Source organism: Zonotrichia albicollis, chromosome 7 (genome assembly GCF_047830755.1).
Source record: "Zonotrichia albicollis isolate bZonAlb1 chromosome 7, bZonAlb1.hap1, whole genome shotgun sequence".
Taxonomy (NCBI): domain Eukaryota; kingdom Metazoa; phylum Chordata; class Aves; order Passeriformes; family Passerellidae; genus Zonotrichia; species Zonotrichia albicollis.
The window spans coordinates 7,260,258-7,281,955 of NC_133825.1; positions in this window are offsets into that span (position 1 = coordinate 7,260,258).

Consider the following 21,698-nt stretch of genomic DNA (forward strand, 5'->3'; position numbering starts at 1 on the left):
TGAGCTGCTGCCGGTGTTTTTCTGGGTTTTCAGTGCAGAGCAGGTTTAAACAGTTCCAAGAAAAAGGAAAGTCACAGTCTGAGGAACTTCTCTTCCTAAGATAGCTAAAACCAATTTGCTAGACCTGGGCTGTGAAGGCTTCAGGAAATTTCCAAATCTGGGCACTGGCGGTCCCAGCAAACACCAGAGCTGGATGGTGCTGGAGCCAGAACCTGCAGATTTCCAAACTTTGGCTTTCTGTGCCAGCAAATCACTGGGCTTGCGCTGTGCCAGCACCAGAAGGTTTTCAGATCTGGGCGCTGGTGCTGCCAGCAAACACAAGATCCGAGTGGTGTCATTGCCAGTGACAGAAATCTGCCAGATTTGGGCTCTGCTGGCACTGGGAAATTTCCAAATCTGGGTTTTGGTACAGGAAACACAAGATGTGGGTGGTGCCAGACCCAGTAGCAGGAAGCTGCCACGAGTTTTGGATTTCTGTGCCAGCAAATTGCTGCACTTGGGCTGTGCCAGAATAGGGAAATTTCCAGGTCTGGGCACTAGCAGTGACAGCAAATAGCCCATTTCAGGCTCCAGGCTCCAGGCAGGACTGGGTCTGGATGCCTTCCTCTTTTCTTTCCCTCTTTCTTTCCTTCTTTCTTGGGATCCTGCTGCCAGCAAACTTCAGATTGGGTGGTACTGGCAAGGGGAAATTGCCAGGTTTTAGCTTTCTTTGCCAGCAAATTCTGGACATGGGTGGTGCCAGAAGAGGGAAATTGACAGAGGTGGGCACTAGCAGGGCCAGCACACACCAGATCTGGGTGGGGAATGTGCCAGCACTGGGAAATTGCCAAATGTTAACTTGCAATGCCAGCATATTGCTGAAATTATGCTGTACAGGAACCTGAAAAATTCTGGATCTGGGCACTTGTGGTGTCAGCAAACACAAGATTGGGTTGCTCTAGGTACCAGGTATTTGCAAGGTTTTGGCTTTCTTTGCCAGAAAGTACTTGATTTGGGCTGTGCTGGCACTGGGAAATTCCCGCATCTGGGCACTGGTGGTGCCAGCAAACACCGGATCTTGGCATTGCCAATGACGGTAGCAGGGAATTGCCAGATTGTGACTTTCTTTACCAGAAAATTGCTGGACTTGGCTCTGCCAGAACAGGGAAATATCCAGATCTGGGCACTGCCAGTGGCAGCAAACACCAGGTCTGGGCACCTGTATTGGCATCAGGAGACTGCCGGATTTTGGCTTTCTGTGCCAGCAAATTGCTGCACTTGGGCTATGCCAGCACTGGGAAGCTGCTGGGTTCTGGCTTTCTTTGCCAGAAAATTGCTGCATTTAGGTTTTGCTGGCACTGAGAAATTTCCACATGCTAATTTTCTGTGCCAGCAAACTGCTGGAATTAGGCTGTGCAGGCATCTGAAACATTCCCGATTTGGGTACTGGCGGTGTCAGCAAACGCGAGATCGGGTTGCTGTAGGTACCAGGTCTTTGCTTGGTTTTGGCTTTCTTTGCCAGCAAGTTGCTGCACTTGGGCTGTGCCAGAATAGGGAAATATCAAAATCTGGGAACTGGCAGTGCCAGCAAACACCACATTTTAGGAAGGACTGGATCTGGACCCGTTCCCTCCCTGCCTCCCTCCCTCAACAAGGCGTCAGAATGGCTGGACAGCAGCCAGGCAGAAAGGGACCTGCAGGGACTGATGGACAGCAGGCTGGACAGGAGCCAGCAGTGTGCCCAGCTGGGCAAGGATGCCAATGGCTCCTGGCCTGGATCAGGAATGGTGTGGCTGGCAGGAGCAGGGCAGGGATTCTTCCCCTGTGCTGGACACTGGTTGGGCAGCGCCTCGAGTGCTGTTTGCAGTTCTGGGCCCCCAATTTAGACAGGACATGGAGGGGCTGGAGCGTGTCCAGAGAAGGGCAATAAGGTTGCTGAGACAAGAGCTTGGAGGAGCAGCTGAGGGAGTTGTGGTTGTTTATCCTGGAGAAGAGAATGCCCAGGGGAGACAAGGCTGTGTCAGGGCACAGGTTGGACTTGATCTCCATGGTCTTTTCCAACCTTGCTGATTCTGGGATTCTCTGAAGCCACCCATGGAGCAGTTGCAGGATGAGCCCTGGGCCTCCTCTTCAGGAGCTCCAGCAGCCCAGGTCCCTCAGGTTCTCCTGCCAGCCCCAAAGCCCATCCTGTCAGTCCTGCAGAGCCTCTGCAGCTCCTCCTCACTGCCCAGAACAGGGAGCCCCAGAGCCAGACACAGCAGCCCAGATGTGCCCCCCTGGCCTGGGGTGCCTCTGGCAAGGGAGCAGCACCAGGCACTGCAGGAGCCTGCAGACAATTGATCTGAAGGCCAAACCTCCTTAGCTCCTTCTGAAAGAGCAGAACAGTTCCTCATTCCAGTGAGGTGGAATGCTGAGCACCACAGCTCCAGGCTAGGACTGGACACAAGTTTGCTCCCACTGAGTGCTGTGATGGGTTCTGCAGGAGCTCTGGGCTCCTGTGCTTGCCAGGCACAATGAGGAGAGAAGGAGCCAAGTGCACTGATGTGGGAAATGGATTTGTAGAAAGCTTTTAGGGCCTAGTAGAAGGCCCACACGGTATGAATCTGTATATAAATCTTGAGACAAGAAATACTAACTTAAAAATGCCATGGAATAGGACAGATATTGTTGAGAGAGAAATGGATCTGGAAAAAAGTTTCAAAAGATGGCCTTGCAAATAAGACTTTGGAAAAACAGAACTATGAAAGATGCATTGTAGTGGGACCCACGAGGGGTAGATTTAAATAATTGGCTTTAAGGCATCTACAACATGGCATGGCAAAAGGCTGATAGACCAAGAAACGCTTATAATGTATTATAATTAGGAAGTAGTTGGCTTCTGATTGTGATGGCATGAATTATAAAATCTGTATTGTCTCACCCTTCTCATGAGACTGAAAATGGAATAAAAGTTTTTAAAACACCTCTTAGTTGCCCCATCTCTAGGTCAAGAAAAGAGTGTTATCCAACACACTGACACACCTTTGCCCTGAGCATAACCCAGCCTGGACCAAACACACTGAAAGGTTTCCCCTTTGGCCCATGTCTCAAAACATCAGGTCTGCTGTTTGACAACTCAGGTTGGGTTGGTGTCAAGGAGTTCCCTCAGATATACTGGGTTTGTCTTCCTCTGTGCCTTCCCCTCAGCAGCCTTGGGCATGCTTCTGTGTGACGCCATCTCTTTCACAGTTTCAGACAACTTCAAACAGGATATTGTGCAATAAGCCGTCTCCTCTAAAGTGTTCCAACAACCCCTTTCCAGCAATAGGAAATTATTACTGATAGATGAAAGTGGAAAACCCCCAACAGTTTATTACCAAACAGAATCCCCCCATGACACGCGTTACAAGAAGGCGCTGGGGTCTCTCTCGGAAGAACAGGAGCTGTCATGGAGCAGTTCCAGCAGCTGATGGAAGCTCGGTGGCTCGTCCGGCGTTGGCTTTCTCCCATGGCAGAGCTCCATGGAGCGGGCAGGGCAGTGAAGCAGCTGGGCTGGAGCCCCTCGCTGCCTTTTCTCCCCGGCGTGGCTCAGCTCACAGACTCTCGGGCTGGGAGCGGGGCCGCTCCGCTCCTGCCGGCACCGTGTCCCTGGGCTTGGACAAACAGTTTCCTGCCAGGAGAGCCCTGCACACTGCTCCACAGATCTTTCATAAAGGCCCAGACCAACTCCAAACACTCTGTCTGCAGCAGCTTTTCACAAAGGGCTGCAGAAATCCAGGACAGCTGCAAGTGAGTGTCGGAAGGCTCTTGTCTTGTTCCTGACAGCAGAATTCTTGATGATCTGATGCAATTTTATTCAGATGTAACATGAGAACTGAGGTTTTTCTGTTAAAATATTTCATGATGAGTAACAAGCCTTGGGAGCATGAGATGCAGGACTGACATGCAAAAGCATGAGCATATCCTCCAAAGTGGCCAGTTTAATTGTCCATTTTATTACTCTTGTATTTACTCCACACTAATATGGAAAACCAAGCTTTGCTTGGAGGCAAAACAGGCATGGGATACACTACAGTCCCTCCCAGGCTCAGCAGGGCTGGCAGTGACACAGCAGGCAGTCTGCTTCATTGTGAACACCTACAGAGCTGCATCGCAATCTGTTTTAAGTAGTGTGGTATTATTAAGAGCTCCTTTTCTGCATGAGATACGAAAAGGACATCCCAAATGATCTTCTGCAAACAAGGTGCAAATAACACAGCTGCACTACTGTCCTGGGTAAATATACATACAGGTGATTGCCAAAGCAGTGCATCATTTCTCAGTGAAATACATGACCTCTTCTTACCTATGAAATTGTGGTTGAAGACACCTGTGAGCCAGATCTGTGGGAGATTGCAAAGGAGCAAAGCTTTGGGATTTGGGCACACTTCTCTTGGTTTCTTTGCTCAGGCCTTTGGTGAGCACAGAACACACCTAGATAGAAAATCTTTGACTATACAGGGTCTTTTGGATCCACTGTCCCCCAAACAGGTCAATGGTGGCCCTGTTGTAATGCCAAGTAACAAAGAGCAGCACAAATGACACAAAGAAAACGTGGCCAAAGAGGAAGAGGAGAGGCCCAATGAGGAAAGGATGTGGTAAGACACTGGCACACTGAGTGAGCTGCACTCCCATAATCTCTAGGCTAGCAGGTCCTGGTCTCACATTCTTCTCTTGGTTTATTTAAATTTTATTTGTTTATTTACTTTTTTCATCATCAAAATAAAATATATACAAATAAAAATATGTCATCAAAACTTAAAGACAGAATCAAAAGACATTAATTGAAAACTACATCTAAAGATCAGAACATATGTACAGCTGTAACTATCAAGCCTAATGCATCAATCCTATTCTTCAAACACTCTTCATACAGGTGGCAGCTTCTTCCTGAGTTTGGAGGAAAGAGAGCTCTTCTGGATGGGAGGCGAGGACTTTGTGGGTGAGGGAACATCGGGAGGGTCCGGAGAAAACTTCTCAGTAAGAGTGTAACCAGTCAGATCTGCAAAATGGAGACACAAAGTTTAACAGAGGCCTCCATGCAAACCTAAAGCAGCTGAAGCTCCATATTTCATGGGACACCTTTCCTGCAAACTTCTAAACAGCTGCACAGGGAAACATGCTCCTGCTGGCAGACACTGAGGCAGGCCAGGGCACAACCCTGAGCCACTTGCCCAGAGCTGGCACAGGCACAGCCTGGCCTCTGGGCTGCCCTGGGACAGCAGGGAGCCCAGAGCCCTGTGCTCCCCAGGAATGGCTCAGCTGCACATGCGCCCTCCTGCTCCTCTGCCTGCCCCACAGCTCAGCAGCCCCACAGCTCCAGGGGCACTGGCAGCAGCACAGCTCATTGCAGGGGCACGTGCAGGGCACAGCTGTTCCCTGGCAATGTGCACAGCCTCTCTGGGCTGCCACAAGACCCTTCCTGCCAGCAGAGATTGGCCCAGCTCCCCCCTCACCTCTGTGTGAGGCTGAGCCATGATTGCCTTCACCTTGTCCTCCATCTGGAGTTACTTCAGGCCCCCCATGCTGTGACTAGGAAGGGCAATGGAGAGAGCAGAGGCAGATGCACACCCTTCCTTAGGATTCTGTCATTTTTGGCACAGCTCAAAAGGCAAATCCAGAGGTGTCCAACTCAGCTCTTCCTCAGCTTTCTGGAGAAAATCTCGCCTTCACCAGCCCAGCATTTTGGAGAGGTTTTCCCGCACATGTGGAGGCTTGCTGGCAGCACATTCCTTCAGCTGGGTGCCCATCACCTTGCAGAGGGCAGAGGCCAGCTTGGTGGCCATGGTGCGGACGTTGGCGCTCCGCACAGGCAGCGCCTTGTTCCCCAGGCAGGACCAGAGCACGGGCCGGGCGTCGCGCTGGGCGACTTCAGGGCTCCTGGCATGAACCCCCTGCACAAGCACTGCCGGGACAGAGACACAGCTCCTTACCCACCAGCCTCACTGCAAACAAGGATCTGCCTCTGCTTCTGCTTCTTGCCAGCCTCTCTGGCCAAGAGCAGCAAAATAGCACCCAGAGCCCCTTGGTCCAGAAACGGGCAAAGCAGCTGAGCATCCTGGAAACAGAACCACCAACCCCTCAGCACTAATTGCTCCAACCTGAGCCTTGTCCCTGGGGCAGACTTCCTACCTTTACTAAATTATTTCACAATCTCTTTCTGCATGAACAATGAATGAAATGTCCAATTGCCTTTGATTTCCATTAAGAACTTGTCTAAACCCACACTGAAGATTTGCTAATTTAGAGAGGAAATTGAGAGATTTCTAATAAAAGGGATGATTCCATTTTTGTAACTTTGATGTCAAGTGCCAAATGTTTAATCTGGCTCTTCCCTGTGCTCAGTGGCACACAGCAAAGGGCCGGGCTAGAACACACCTCAAAACTCCAGCCCACCAGAGATGGCTGCTGCCTGACAGCTGGATAAGAAACATCAGTGACCAGCTGGTGTCTTTGGCAGAATGCTTTTGGGGCTTCCAACAAAGAGCTGTTTCAAACCTCAGGGTGTCTTAGATAATTACCCAGACCCCATTGCCTTGGCATTTGGGCATCTCCACATTTTAATGCCACTTCCCCTCCAAATGGTAATGGCATTTTTTTTTATAATGTTCACTGAAATAGGGCATAGAGAAAGAAAAATGCTACACAGGGGATTGAAATGTAACCAAAATACGAGTGTTTTCTAACATTGTCCCTGAAATATCTCGGCCCATTTTCTGAACTGAACTGTATCAAACACAGACAAATATTTACTACCAACAGGTTTCTTGCTTGGCAGATTTGGCTGAGAGAAAAAAACCTGAAATGCTCTGGAGACCATTCTTATTTTCTGATCAGACAAAATGTTATCTAGTAGGCATTTAATATTCTGTGGTGGAAGAGAATTCATTTTCTCTATGCTGTTAATCCACCAGCAGTCATCAACATTGAAACATTGAAGGAGCTCCTGCAAGTAACCAAAACCAATTCTGCTATACAAGAAAGGGTTATAGTACCCATTTTAAAATGGAAATTCATTTGAGTTTAAATGCAATTAAAGACATTGGTGACTACTGAACGTGAGGAACAGCTCTCGGTTCCTACTAAATCTCAGAGAGAACATCTGCTTTTTCTAAAGTAGCCCTAATTTATGGTTAATTCCTTTGTTTGAAAAAGAGATCAAAAGAACTGCTAAACTAAATTCCCTATTGCTGGAGATCTACTTTATTCAAATGCTCTTTAAGGGCCTTTGACATTCCCAATTGCTGAACATGCCCTTTTGAGATTCCTAATGAAGACACAAAGTGTATTAAACCTTGCATTCAAAGATGCTGGCATAATTAGCAGTGGATTTAGCCCCAGTTAAAGCAAGGCTATCAATCATCTTCTCTGCTATATATTGGGATTATCCTTTTTCCATTCCTTGGCTATTGCTGACACAGCAAGCTCCTCTGAGGAATCAATTATCAGCTGCATTTGTAGCATTTTGGACAGCGCTGACCCAGGCAGACACTGTTTGCACACCCTGAAAGGCTCAGTCCAAGGCCACTCTGACAGCACAGGCAGGGAGCCTCAGCACTCTGCTTCTGTCCTGTGCCCCAGAGGCTGCCTTGCACTAAACCTGTGCCTCTGATACCTCTTTTGAGTTCTGACCTAAGCTGTGACCCCCAGGCTCTGCACGGTTCAGCCTCAAAACTTTCCAAGACAAAAACAAGAATTCTGTGAGGACAAAACAAACTGATGCCCTGAAACAGCATTTGCCACCATTTCCCCTCAAAGACCACAGATGTCCCTGAGCTTCCCAGAGAGGAGCCAGCTGGGGCATTTTTAGCCCTCCCTTTGCTGGAGGTGGTTCTGAGATGCCCCAGTGAGAGCTCAGCCCCAGGCCCAGCGCTGCCCCCATCTCAGATGCTGCCCAGCTCTGCAGCAGCCAGGGAAAACCTGCCAAACCCACCTGCCTTGGCTATGGGGCAGCAGGGACAAGCTCAGCACCTCCTGGTTTGGAGGAGCTGCTCTGCTGTCTGCTCACAGGCATTCCCTGTAAATGCTCCCTGGGAAGAGCTCTGGGCTCAGAAGGGGAGGCCATACCTGTGATACGCTCGGTGACATCCAGCAGAGCTTGGCCACTCAGGTGATTCCATTGGTAGCTGAACTCTTTCAGCAGTGACACTTTATCTACAAGGGAAACACACGTTTCTGCTCACCTTTCTCAGGTCACAGGAGAAAGGGCAGGGACAACCCCATTTTATAAAATAAAGTACATTTCTGCGGATTTTTGAGTCCTTTTCTTCTTTCCTTCCAGCCTGCTTGGCAGGGTTTTAAATTCCGAATGAAAAACTCTCCTTTCACAGTTGTAAATCCAAACTTTTCTGCTGTAGCAGGAGCTGTGTTAAAACATTTCACACCAGGGACCTCGAGAGTTCAGTCACATGGAAGCAGGGAAAAGGTTCTGCATCCCAGAGCAAAAAGGAAGAGCCCCATACTTGGGTCACAGAAAGGCACTGAGTCAGGCAGTTCCTGAGCTCACAGAGCAGCTGGGGAGGAGAAAGTGGAAACTCCCATTGAAGACCTGCCTCTTCAACACTCCTTTTTTCAGGCATATTCCCCCAGTGCAGCATTCTCAGAGCTGACATAAATCTGTGTGGCAAAGAAATTTACAGCAGTCCTTGCCTCTGTAGTTAATTGCTGTGGCCATCTTGCCCCATGCAAAACAACATGTGGAACAAGGCATCATTGACAGCTGGGTTTATACCTGTTTGTTCTAAAGAAATGAACTTGGTGAATCACAAGTTCCCCTTTTAACACAGAAGACAAAGAAGAAAAGTGGAAAATAGGCAGCTAATGCCTCTAATGTAGAGCCTTGCAGGTGGCTGCTCTGCAAAAGCTCTGATGGGTCAGTGTCCCTTCGTGCCAACAGCAAAGCTGTTCATTTGGGAAGTCAGACGGGGCCCAAGCAAACTCCACAACTCCCTTTGCCTTTGAACTGTACCAAAGCTGCAGTCCAGGACTTGCTCTTCAGACAAGCAGCACAGAGCCAAGGGCTCCTGGCACTGTTGGGAAATGCTGATCCCATTCCAGCCTGTTGGGGATGGTGCATAAGGACTGCACCTGCACAGCCTCTGGTGGGTGTCAGCTGCAGTGTTCCACAGACAAGAGCAGCTGTCAAGGCACTCGGCGCTCTCTTGTGCAGGAGAGACAGAGACGAAGCTGAGGAGAGTCCCTGCCCGGGCTCAGCCTTACCCAAATGAGCAATGGATTCTTCCAGTGCTTTCACAGCTGCCCCACGAACCCTGGGATCCTTTGAGTTCAAGTTCTTTGTTATTCCTTCCAGCAAACCAATGATCCCTGGGTTCACGGCATCTTTCAGGGCTCCTGTGATTTCAGCCAGCACGTCCAGTGCCCTCTGCTTCACTTTCTTGTGGCTGTCAGATATTCTCAGGACAAAATAATCAAAAATCTATGAAAAGAACAAGCAACGTGAAAGCTGGATTCCAATGTCCTTGTTTGAAGAGTGGATGTAGCAGTCAGCAATTTCAAAGATGAAAGTGATCCTTTCTGTCAGGTCAGCACTCGCTTGCACAATTTCACTGTTTTCCTTTGGGCCACTCACTGCAATGGTGGCCCAACCTCATGCTGGTTGCAAGATTTTCTTCTGTTTTTAAGAGGTTTTTGAATAGCTCCTATGGTGTTTCTCTCCATCTATAAATCGTTAAATCAATTCCATTTATTAATGCTAAAGACTACCTTTGCTTTGAATGGAGTCAGGTGTTTACAATGCCTGGTTTTCTATACAGTTGCCTTAAGTACTGAGGGCAATTATGATTTTGCCAAAACTATGGCTGGAAGAGATCTAAGTTTTATTTTGTTTGTCTCAGAACCAGTGTCTGGAGAAGTGCAGGGCTCTGATCAACTCTTCCAGGATCCAGACCATTTCTCTAAGTAACATGTAGACTTCTGAAATGTAATGTGCTGTACAGCTTTCATTAGGGTAGGTTCAGTCCCCTGACAGCCACATTATCAGGCACCTTTTCCTGGAAAAAGGGAAAAAGCAGCTACTGGGAGGAGAAGGCAGAGATGAGTCCTTAGCTGTTTTCCTCCTTTTCCAAAGAGAAAAAAAGACCCCCCAAGAAAGGTGAGCACTGTCTTTACCAAGAGGAAAAGGAACAAGGATAGAAATGAGTAGCCAGAGCTGTGCCTGTGTAAGACAAGATGGAGTATATAGAAGTATTCTTTAAATAAAACAACTGGGTTTAAACAAACCAAGCCTGATACTTCTCTTCCCTATGCAAACCCATTTTTGGGCTAGAGAACAATTGCCTTGCTTTCAGGGGCTGGATTCCCTTCACTTAACCCTGCTGGGAGTAGGAGAGAGCAGCTGTTACACCAGCAGAAAATTCTGCCATCATCTGATGAACAGCATCAATAAGGCACTTGCCAGACAAATACAGCTGGACTGAAATAACTTGTCCTGAAGCCTGGACCTGAATTACATTTGTCTGGGTAAGTGGGACCAGTGTGTCCCAAACAGCCAGGATGGAGTGCCAAGACACACTGAATTAACTTTGCTGCTACAGGATTAGGAAAGGAGCCAAAGGAAAGGAGCAGTGAAGATACCCTACATACTTGGGAGTTGGAATGTTAGTGAAGATGAGCTGGGGGCTGGTTTTGCACAGGTCTAGGAGGAGTTCCACTCCTTCCATCCTCGTCTGAAACCCCTTGGCTTCCAGGAGATTGTAAAGCTTCTGGAGCAGCTCCGTTTCTTCCACAGCTGGAGGTGACATGACCTGGGCTTTTGCACAGTGTAGGAGGTGTCCATCAGAGGGAGATTTCACCCTGGGAAATAAAACCAAATGAGGACCTGGTGGTGATAATTATTGTAGTATGGCATCCCCATCGTGGAAATAATTAGCATTGACTCCAGGATTCCAGAAGGCTGAACAATCCCTTTATTAATCTATACTATACTATACTATACTATACTATACTATACTATACTATACTATACTATACTATACAGAAACTCATCGCCCTTACCGACAGTCTGATACAGACAGACCAGATTGGTCAATGGAATCCAAAACACCATCACCAGTGGACAATTAAGAAATCACCCTTTGTTGAACAAATCTCCAGAACACATTCCACATGTTGACAACAACAGGTGCAGCAAGTGCAGATAAGAATTGTTTCTCACTCTTTTCTATGATCTTTTCACAGCCTTCCCCAGGACAATGCCTGGCAAAGTTGTGGCTGCTGCTCTCTGTGGAGAGAGCTGCAGCCACAGACAATGCCTTCAGTAAATTGTGAGCAAAACATCTTGAGCAGCTTTCCTAATTATGTGATTTCAAGCAGGAAAATTATGAGGCTCTGAAGAACAACGTGGACCTCATGGCAATAATTACTGGAGACAATCTGCAAGTGACATTCTCACTGCTGCTCATTCAGGAAAACCAAGGATGAGATGCATCTGATCTATCTTCAGATGGCTGCCAGGGCACACAGGTCACATTGCTTTGTGGAGAAAGAGAGACACTACTGCCAAGTTTAAATGCCTCCTCATAAAGGATGTGTGTGTCTTAGAATAAGGAAACCCATCACTCTGGAGAAGTGTCTCTACAACCAGGCATGACAATCTGGAAAAGTAGCTCAGATGCATCTGAACAGATGAACAGGGCCATATTTGAAGGATTCAAAAAATCACTAAGAGAGATAAAAACAGAAGCCAGACATTCCAGAACTATGCTCACATTTCATTTGCTTCCCTAGAGACCAGATGTACAGCTTAACAAACCCACTGGGAACAATTCTCCTGATCAACCTGTCTCTTCCATGAGCACAGGAAGATGCTAGCTGTGCTACTGAGGCATGTGGTCACTTTCCTGCCACTGCTGAGCAGGACACAGCTAAATAAATCCCCTCTGCTATCAGAGGAGAACAGGTACAAGCAGCTCTGCAACTGCCATGAAGGGACAGCAAGGAGCAAATTCCTGTCTTAAATGCTGATTACAGCACAGGGGGAAATAAACCAAACATGCTTTCCATCAAGCAAATTACATGAAGGACAGGAATATCAAGACAAAAAGTCCACATTCAGACACCTGTTGACTGAAGTTGTTCAGGAATTGCCTTGCTCCTTACTACTCAAACTTGGTACTGTTTGAGGGTAAGAAAACCATGATTCCGCCAGGCCAAACCACATGGATGCAAACTGCATCTTTGTGGAATGGCATCTTGCTTCCAGACTGAGATTCTCATCAAAACACCCATCTGAAAAAGACTCCACTCAGATGAAAAAAACCCCTGTTTGAATTTACTTGTCCCAAGTCAGGCAGCAGAAACTGGGCCCTCTCCCAGCCTCCACAACACTGCCCTTGCCACTGCACTGGATCGTCTGAGCTGCAACCAATGGGTGTCTTTTTGTCTCTCCATTTTTGTGGAAACCCCTCCAGAGAAGTTGTGTTCAGCACAATGCAGAAGTAGACATTTTTTATCCTAGAGCATTTGTAGGGAAAGGAGACAATCTGTGGCATTGGTCATCTGTGCCAGAAAGTTTTTCCTGAGGAAGAGGCATGTAGAGCTTGTTACGTGCTTTGTCAAATCTAACAAAAATGCTCAGTACCGTTTGCTAGCAGACAATGTGGCCTGGGGCTCCTTTGAGCCATCGTTCCTCTCCTTCACCGGCTCCTTGACAGATGGGCCTTCAGCCTTCTGGTTTTCCGTCCCCTATAACGACATAGAGAAACCCCATCAATCTTTAGAATATAAACTAGGAAATTCCCTGTTTAAAACACAAGTTAGAACCAGGGTCACTGCTACCAAGGCCTAGGGAAACATTTCCTAACCTACAGATGGAAACAGACCAGAGATTCAGTAATGCCAACTCATTGTTTTCAATAGCCCAAGGCAGGTTATGGGTGCTACCAGACTGAGCAGCAGTCTAAAATCCCAAATTCCTTAGTCTTGAGCATAAATGGAAATAATGCAAACTGGCAGGCAACGAGTGTTTGTGAAGGAAGCAGCAGCACAAACTGGATTCTTTGGGGGTTGGCCCATTGTGTTGGAAGTCGATTTGGTTCAACACTCACTCTCCCTGTGCCTGCACAAAGGCAGGCTCCCTTCTGTAATGTCGATTAAAAAGATAAAATCCTCCCCCAAACAAACAAAGGATTTTCCACTGGATGCTGCTGAATTCACCAAGCTTCTTCCAGCTCCACAGGGCTTGATAGCAGGGCAGTATTCCCAAAAGACAGACAGTCATTGTAGTAACTAGGATTGACCTAGACATCTTTTGTAAATTTGGAAATTTTCTTGGCACTACTACTTCCAGTGTCCTTTGCAAAGTCTCTGTTATCTTCAGAAGCACAATTCTCACTTAATTGCTTTACAGGGGGCAGAGTAGGGAGAGCATGGTGGGGGCTCACGCTTAAATATAAACCCATTTTCTCCTCTTTCCCTTTCCTCTTTGTGACCGATATTTAAAATATTCAAAACCCCACTTTTTTCCTGATAATATCAGTTCCTTTGTGATCTGCAGATGAACAGGCTGAGGATTAACAGCTCATTCCCAGGAGCAAAATGTTTCAGCAGAAGAGGAATGAGCTAAAGACAGATTGGGTATCTTTGATTTCATATTGGCAGTGGCAATACTTGCACAAAGGGGACATTTCTCTTGCCAATCACTTACTTTCTTCTTAATTCTTGTCAGAATATCTTCCAGGTCACGGGTGGAAAGAGATTGCTCCAAAAGCATTTTAAATTGTTGATGATTGAGCAACATCTTCACCATCTCCTGTCCATAATGCCTAAGGCAGGAAGGAAGGAAGGAAGGAAGGAAGGAAGGAAGGAAGGAAGGAAGGAAGGAAGGAAGGAAGGAAGGAAGGAAGGAAGGAAGGAAGGAAGGAAGGAAGGAAGGAAGGAAGGAAGGAAGGAAGGAAGGAAGGAAGGAAGGAAGGAAGGAAGGAAGGAAGGAAGGAAGGAAGGAAGGAAGGAAGGAAGGAAGGGAAAGAAAAGTGAACAAACACAGGAAGAGTTTTAAGAGTGATACCTTAAACTCATCAGGTGCAATCCTTACACGAGAAGGTATTACCTACTCAGCAAAGAGGGAGATTTACCTCACTTGACACTGCACAGTGCTGTCAGCTGAACACAAGGGGCAAGAGGAGAATGTGGGGCAACAGAAAAATACCATTTCACTCTGAAAATGGGGGTGTGCTTCTGTGGCATCAAAGGATCCCAGGGAACAAGCAAAAGACATCTGCTTTGTTGTCAGAGCCTATTACATGTCTTGCTGCCATTGCACAGTAATTTGCCTTTAACTGTCAGGGAAGCCAGGACAAAACACCTCATGCATTCTCTTGATTATTCTATACTATGTGTATGCACAGGGGCAGCTAGTTGCTCTGGTGTTCTTGGCAGCTATTAATGGGAATTTCATCACCAAAGGAAGGGAATTTTGGCAGTTTGGGTTGATTTTGCCACTAGGAAACCACAGTTTTTTCAAGAAGAAGTGTGGAGCTCACTGAGCCAAAGATAACAGCATTCTAGAAATCTTCAGAACAAGTTTAGAAAGACTGAGTATGTTGGCTAAAGAGCCCTGAAATATTTCTAGGATAGTCTGAAGTTAATGAGAAATGGATGTTTGGGATCCTTCAGTGATGAACATTAGCCAGCACTTTGGCTTTGTGTTGTGCACCTAAGGGCAAACAAAACTGTTGGACTGGGTGATGTGAGCTCTTTTGATCTCAGTAAAGAATCCTTCAAGCCACAGGAAAAAGTTGGCAATGTTCCTTTTTGCTGGCCAACCTCAGGTTTCCCAGTACAGCCATTTGCCCAGGCAGCCCAGAGCAGTGGTCACAGTGCCAAGGCTGACAGAGCTCAAGAAGAGTTTGCACAATGCTCTCAGGCACATGGAGTGACTCTTGGGGTCACTGCACATGGCACGGAGATGGACTCGATGACCCTGATGGGTCCCTTCCAACTCAGCATATTCCATGATTCTATGACCCTTATTCACACCGTGAGGTAACTTCATATTCCCTTTAGTTTCCACTCTTGTGTGGTTTCACCTTTATAGCCAGACACAAAACAGTTTTCCTGTTTTGGGAGGTGAAATGAAGATCATTACCTTGTGTCCTTGTGGCAGTCCTGAGCAAGCTTCCCTGCCACGAGTGGCAGCCTCTCAGCCCCTGGGGGTGCCTGCGAGCTGGGTGACTCCAATTCTCTCCATCAGGGACAGGAGCAGTTGGGCCGCACACTCGCGCACCGGGGCGGGGCGGCTGCTGGGGAGGAGAGAGCAAACCCTGGGCACAGGGACAAGGAGCAGCAGCAGCGCCGGCCTTGGCCAGAGCTGCTCCCTGCCCTTGCTGGGGGAAGGAGCCTGGGCTATCCCTGCGCCTTCAGACACCTGCAGAAGGTTCTGGCCTCAGGGAAACGCAAAGTTAGCATTGTACACAAGGCCTGCCTGCATGGAAGGGGGAGAATTCAGTCTCCCTGCACTGTCTGATACTCAGTTTCTTTCACAGTATTTGCTCTGAGAAAGATTAAAGAAATAGATGACATATGAATAATTTAGATATTTAGAACAATTCATGCTGACCCATCAGAGGGCACTCACTACACAGAGCTACAGCAGGACTGAGGCTCTTTCCACCCATTTATCCTCAAATCTGCAGAACTTTGGAAAACAACAAATGCAGGGAAAACACGTTGTGGGCTGTGAAGTTGCAGAATATCCAGCAATGCAGCCTGTTTCTTCTGTGGGGCTTGGCAACGGATCCATTGGAATGTTTTACCCTGTTGCAAAGCTGAGGAAAGGGTGGCAGGCAGTTTAGTCAGGCTGTCCTGTTCTACAGAGTCTCTTGGGAACTATCAGGCCCAGCACTAACATTTAAGGCAGCATTTGCTTCAACTGTCCCATGGCACTCAGCCTGTGAAGGTGCCTGTAAAGTGATTCATCATCTCAAGGCTAACATGAAACATCAGTTTGAATAGAAAGTAGAGCTCTGAGGCCAGGACAGTCATACAAGGCTCCTCTGGCAGGAACTGCACCTGCAGTGCAGGCTGTGCCACACCCAGCAGATTGTCCCCCATGTGCTCCACGCCCCAGCAAGGACCCTCCTCATTTCTCAAGTTAATGGCATAATGAGGAGACATGGTTTTCCCAGGGCCTCTGTGGTTAGAGCTGTGAAATACCAAACACTGCTCACAGCTGCAATTGCAATTGTCCCTCTGCCCAGAAAAGCACAAGGCTCTATCCTTGGCCTTTGCAGGCACTTTCCCTTCCCCATCAGTCACCACATCTAGGAAAATCTGACAGACTGGGAGGATTCCAGGAAGCAGCAGGAAGCTGAGTCAGAGGAGCTTTAGTTTGGGTATCAGGAAAAAGGGTTTTTCACCCAGAGGGTGGTTGGGCACTGGAACAGGCTCCCCAGGGCAGTGGTCACAGCACCAAACCTGGCAGAGCTGAAGAAGCATTTGGACAACAATCTCAGGCACTTGGTGTGACCCTTGGGCTGTTCTGTGCAAGGCCAGGAGCTGGACTCGGTGGTCCTGATGGGCTCCTTCCAACTCCCCATATTCTACAGTTCTGTGATTCTGAGAACTAATAGGCTGCAGGAGGGCAGAAATAGGTGACAAAAGGAGAGAAGTGAGCTTGGCTGGAGAATCAAGTCACTGAGTCCGCATAAGATGCAGGAAACAGGACCCTTCCCTCCCACCATTCCCATTCTCTGTCTCATCCCTTCTTCCTGACACACACACATGAAGGTGAAGGATGTCACTAAAAGAAGAAGAACCTGCTTGACTTCCATGTCCATGAGAGCAGTCATTGCTCATGCAGGAGTCACATTCTCCACCATGATCCCCAGGGTCTGACTGGCTGCTTTCTGAACAAATTCTGGGGAGTTGGACACCATCTGGAGAAGGACCCAAGCAACCTCATCCACCTCAGAGTCCATGTCCTTCTTCAAGGTCACAGAGAGCTCTCCCAGAGTGACAATGGCAGAGCAGGACACCTTGGAATGGAGGTTGGTCACCTGGGGAAGTTATGAGGGGAAACATAAGAATCACCTTGGAAAGAAAACCAGTTGCCTTGAACAGTAGTCCCAGGAAATGACAACACATCCCACTGTGTCCAGAGGAACATACAAGTAGAGGAAGAGCAGGAGAGCACAAGCACAGAAAGGCACTTACTCTGGCACCAATTTCTGGCCTCAGACCTCCTCACTGCAGGCCTAAAAAAAAAATTTCATTCAGTGTTCTACTTAACCCTTCTAAAATGTCCACAGCTTTGATTTTAGGCCCTTTAAGAAAAATAAAGCAAAAGCTGCTTTCAAATCATAAAGGCACAACTGATAAAGATAAAAGAGTCAGGTGTTCCTGTTCAAAAAAGCAACACCAGCAGTTGAAGCACTCACCCAGGAAACAGAAAATACAGGCCCTGGTCTACAGAATAATTTACAGTGTTTAATTACAGCTTGGGCAGAGACTGGGACTCTGGAAAATAATATCATTAGTGCCTCAGTTTCTGCATTTGCACATTGCATTATAAAGGCACCACACTCAAAGATCAGTGTCAGATACCCGACCTGCCAGTAAATACAGCTGCATGTGCCCACAGATCCTACAGACGGCTGACAGACATTGGAAGTATCAGGTCTAAACCAGAAATGAAGGCAGACCCCGAGCACACATGGAGATGAACAAGCACATACCTACTCTACACACCGTGTATGAAGTATGGGGAACAATTCAGAACAATGTTCTCATCTCGCTGGTAACTGCCAAGCAAACGCCAACAAGTCTGCAAAGCAGGACCTCTGAATGGGACCCAGCCAGGTGTTTGATGGTGAGGAGTCCCTTCTCCTTCAGCTCCCTGAAAGGCAGAAGATTGATTTTTCTCTCCACCAAGGCAGCACCCTCTGAAATGACCAGGCTGGCAGCTCAGTGAACAATGGGAGGAGCTTTTCAAGGAGTGCTTAATGAAATCATGGAACGCGTTGCCTCAGGATGCTGTGGCTGTCAAAAGCATTCACAAACCCAAGAGGCAAAGAGAGGAGTTTCAGAGTGGCCATTTGAGAAGACAGCCTTTCTGAAACCTCTGGCACATGAGGCTCCTCTGTCACTGCTTCCTAGAAGCTGTGAGACCAGGCCATGCTGCTGTTTGTTGTCACCTCCCTGTACCTGTCCCTGAGACACAGTGCCACCGGGCTGTTATTGGGGCATTTTCCTTCTTTGCCAGCCCCAGCAGGCATTCAGCAGGGAGAGTCTGCACTGCCACTCTGGAGCTGAGTTTCCACTCTATGATCTCGGCCTCTCTGTCACCTCCTCCACTCCCCCTCACACATTCCCCAAAAAAGCAGCAGGATGTCTGCTGGGACCACCTCAGCCTGCAGGAAGGCCAAGTGGGTCCTGGCCTCTCCTGAACCACAGCACAGCTTTCTTTCATCCCAGCATGGAAATATAAAAACTGTATTATCACGTCACACAGAGGGCCAGGAGCTTTTTATTTTGGCTGCAAGTGTCCACAGGGCATTGGGGAAGAGGAGAAAAAGAGTGTTTTGCAGCAAGCAACCCGGCTACTCAGGCAGGATGGTAGGAAAAGTGTCTGGAAGATGCTTTTTAGGACTTTGGTTGTTCGGCTGAAGCTTCTGACAGAGCTGATGGGCAGATTCCAGAGCTGTGGAGAGTTCCTGGGAAATTTGTCCTTGGATCTGTCTACAAATGCTCTCCCAGCCATGAACTGCCATCTGTGTCCTGTCCATATGTTACTGCCTTGACTGTTGAGTGTCTGAGGTGCCTCTTGAGGCTGCTATGGACCTCCTTCACCAAGGAATGAATTGTGATACAACATCCCTTTCTGCTTCTATTTGGGCACTGACAGAGCCTGGACCACTCTGGCTGGATCTTGGGCTCTGGCCAAGCAAGATTGCAAATGAGAGCAGCTCATGGTCCTCAGCTCTTCCCTGCTGCTGGGACAGACAGACACGGCCATGGGGACAGAATGGAGCTGCCCCATCTGCCAGGTCACTAAGAAGGATGTGAATTTTTCTCTGCCCTGTCACCACCAGTTCTGCCTGGGCTGCATCCTGCAGTGGGCAAAGAGAAATCCAGCGTGCCCACTCTGCAGAAGAATGATAGAAGCTGTCAGGTTTTCTGAGTAGGGTGAACAGGACTACATACAATTTGCCATCAGCTCCCCCAAACAATTGCTACAGTCCAGCAGGGAGAGAGCCTGGCTGCCTTGCTGAAAACAGCCCCCCAGACCCTGTGATGGCTGCTCCATCTTCCCCACAGGGAACACTGTCCCCAGCTGAGCAGGGGGCTGCAGGACCAGAGCCTGGGGATGGCCTCCTGCCCAAGGTGTGGGCCGAATTTTTCAAATAACAATGTGATCTGCTGGACCAAAGATGGCCCTGGCTGCACCAGAAGCTGGAGGGAATATGCCAGCGCCAGAGATGGCTGGTTAAGGAATTCATAGAGCAGCATCCTGCACGCCCTCTGTGCCTATGGTCATGTTGCCAAAATCTTGGTGCCAGTACTGCAGCTTCTCCTCTGTAGCAGTCTGAATTGCTGCTAGCATAGTCCAGGGTAAAGAAGCAAAAAGGACTTTTGCATAATCTCCACAGATGTTTTATTCAGCCGTGCAGGGAGATGTTCAGCTCCCAGCACCCACACACAGAGGGTCTCACTTTGTCTCCACAGGGGCCCGGGGGCTGACCCTGATCTCGGGCAGTACAAAGATAAGGGGGGCAATCAGGGAATAGGGAAGGTGTGGCTCAGGAACACAGGAACAGACACAGGAACAGGGGAAGGAGCCAATGGGGTCTAACAGCTTTTGAGGGAAGCTTCTTGTGTCTCCCTAGACCAGGGAATGCCCCCTCAGGGTCTCCACAATTCCCCGTGTTTTATATTATTAGGAAAGCTTCTCTGAAGGATCAACTGAATCAACACAAAATGACAAAAACAATCAAAAGCACTCATAAGACAATTGTTCAAAATGCAAACAATTCTGAGTTCCCAACGTGCCAACAGATTTCTTGGAGTGGCTTAGATCTGGCAGGAGGGATGCAGGGTTTTCTTAGCACAGTTTAGCAGGAAGCTGAGTCACACACACTGAACCTGTGGTCCATGGCCTCCTCACTGCCATCGTGCAGCAAGGAGGCCCAGAGGCTGCTGTGCTCTGCTCCTGTCAGGGATGAACACAGCGTCTCTGTGGCCAGTGCCAGCTCCAGCTCCAGCAGCTCACAAGAGGAGACTCCTTCCAGAAACTCTGCTGGCTCCAGTGTGGCAGACCAACAGAGCCCACTGGAAGCCCCCCTCCATTGCAGCTCCCCCCAGCTGCGCCCATCATCACTGCAGAGCAGGAGCTGCCCCAGAGGAGCCGCGGCCGGAGCTCATGGCAGTGGCAGGTCCCTGTGCCCAGGGCAGAGCCACAGAACCTCTGCTCCTGCCTGGGACAGGGGCTGCTCACCCTGGTGTCCCACCGAGAGGAGGGATCCTGGGCCCCAAACTCTGCCCAGCCCTGCAAAAGGCCACCCCTCCAGCAGGGCCAGCAAGGTTCCTGCAGCCATTCAGTCAAATCAGAGGAAACAAATGTCTCTGTAGCTGACACAGTCTCTGCACACAGCTTTCTCCCCCTTCCCCTGGTGCTTTTCCCTGGCTCCAGGAAGAGCTGCAGGAAATGCTGTTTGAGCCATGATGATGGAAGAGCTACTGATAAAATCACTGGGGTGATGCTTTCAGAGGAGTCAAGAATGGAAGACCAACCAACCTTCCAGCCAATGGTATGCCAAAAGTTTCCATTCTTTAAATAATAGACTGCAATAAATTAGTAAAAAGAAAGATATGGAAACAAATTAAATCTTCCACAGCTGCTGGCTTTCCTCAGGCCCCATGGTCTATGTATTGCTAGACTTACTTCATTTAGGCAGAATATTAACTGCCCTGACTTGTTGGAGACTGACCACAAGGTCTCATCTGTTGTGGGCAGTCACTAAAGTTAGCTCAGCAGAGGCATCTTCAGCTGTCCAAGTGTAGCAGAAATACATATTCTCTGCTTCATGCCTCTGTGGCAGCACCTGCTGGTGTGGATGTGTGAGCGTTGCTTCATGGATTACCCCTGGGAAGGAATTGTGTGCACAGGCACAGTGTGATGGCTTCGATCTCCTCTAATTACTCCAATCAGATGATGGCCAGAACTTTTAGGCAAAAAGCATTATGACAGAATAATTTACAATATTCTCCAAACTACTCCTGTGGTTTTGATTTTCTTACTGATTAGGATCAGTGTCTGGCCTCAAGAAATCAGTCCAGAAAGAACAGGCAAACCTCAGCTTGCAAGTTAGAGTGCAAGTCTTTAATCTGCCCTTTTTGCAGCACGTACAAACAACTTTTCAACATATTTGCAAAAAGATCTCTTAGTTCTTGCTATACCTATCCAGAACCGAACTCTCTCTTTGTTTTAGTTTGATTTGAGATCCAAGCTTGATATTTTTCTGGACAGGAAAGTAAGAACCAGCTGCAAATACAGACTACAAGTGTGAATCTATACTGCAGGAACTGAGCTGTAGCTTGAAATTAAAGGCAAGGAGTGATGCCATGGTAAATGTGAACGTTTAGTGCTGGCATTCTCAATGAGCCTTCTCAATGCTCCACCAACCCATGGTTCACATTGCTACAAACTCCCTTTCTGGTGTTACAAAGAGTGTTGAAGAGCTGACTGT